Here is a 1463-nt window from a genome sequence, read left to right as displayed (position 1 = left end):
CATCCATTCTTCTGGAATATAAAAAAAATCCACTTCACCAATCTTTTTCAAATGTCCCTTTTTTGAGATTTTTTATTTTAATTTTTTCCTGCAACCATCCTTTCTTCTGGAATAAAAAGATTCCACTCGTTGAATTTTCTAAACGTGTCGCAGATCGGGTGCTTTTGCTTTTTGAAATTTCCCTTCATTTGAGATAAAAAAAACAGTTCGTGCAACCATCCATTCTTCTGGAATATATATAAAAAAATCCACTTCACCAATCTTTTCCAAATGTCCCTTTTTTGAGATTTTTTATTATATTTTTTTCTTGCAACCATCCTTTCTTCTGGAATGAAAAAGATTCCACTCGCTGAATTTTCTAAACCTGTCGCAGATGGGGTGCTTTTGTTTTGTTCATGTGTAAGTGTAACTGCACAAATTTCGCACCATTCATGCTGCTCTGTTCCTACTTACTCAACAAGTATCATTGCTTCTGTAGCAGGGCGAGTCTTTTCCTTGCAAACTGAAGCTGGCAAGACAACACCTGCACCCCCTCAGGCAGGCCTCAGGTCTTGACAACCAAATTGAAACCTCCAGAATGCAGGTTGGCAACCTGGCAAGAACACCGATTGATTCGCCTCGCTCTGCTTGTTTAACTCTAGAACATGTGCTCCTTCTTTCTCATGGAAAGATTATCGTGTTTTTCAATCGCAAAGACATCATTAGAGGGGAGAAAACGATGACAGAAAGGGCTAGAGCAATGGGTCTTGATACATATGGGGCATCCCTTTTCTTCAGAATCAAGCCAAGCACAACAACATACAATACATAAATTTCCAAAATACATACACACATGGTAAGACTCTGAACGCCACATGACACATCAGTATATGATCAAAATCAACGCAAGGGATTTTTTTTTGTAACAACTCTCAGTTGTAGATGGCATGCTAGCGGGCTCATCACCGGCATCCATCTTTTGCCAGAGAAAAAAATGAAATAAAAAAGGAATCTTGTGTTTTTTTGTATAATAATATATGTCATTATTATGTAACGGTTGCATGATGATTTGCGCACGCATCACATCACATTAGTCGAAAACAGTGACAAAAAAGATTCCAACAAAGACAAATATTTACAAGCATGGACAGTGAAATGGGAAAACTAGACAAGGGCAAAGATTTCTTGCAGTATTTTGTAGATGGCTCCTACAAGCTTGATTTTCCTACTTGCTCCCTGCGATGATATCTCTTCTGGTTCATCCTCTTAATTTTTTCTTCTCATCATAAGAGTATATCTTTTCTATCCCCATGCATACATCCATGGTTTTAAAAGTCGCAAACAAAAGATTGACATGATGATGAATGATTAAGTGAGGTGGCCGGTACCAGTATTGGGTGCTCCATGCAAGCCGTTATATTCCTTTCCAAGAATACAAAGGGAGGAATACCACCCCGGCCGGCGATGGCGGCGGCGGCAACCTT

The sequence above is a fragment of the Triticum dicoccoides genome, chromosome 3A (assembly GCF_002162155.2).
Source record: "Triticum dicoccoides isolate Atlit2015 ecotype Zavitan chromosome 3A, WEW_v2.0, whole genome shotgun sequence".
Lineage (NCBI taxonomy): Eukaryota > Viridiplantae > Streptophyta > Magnoliopsida > Poales > Poaceae > Triticum > Triticum dicoccoides.
Note: the sequence above shows the minus strand (reverse complement) of the source record.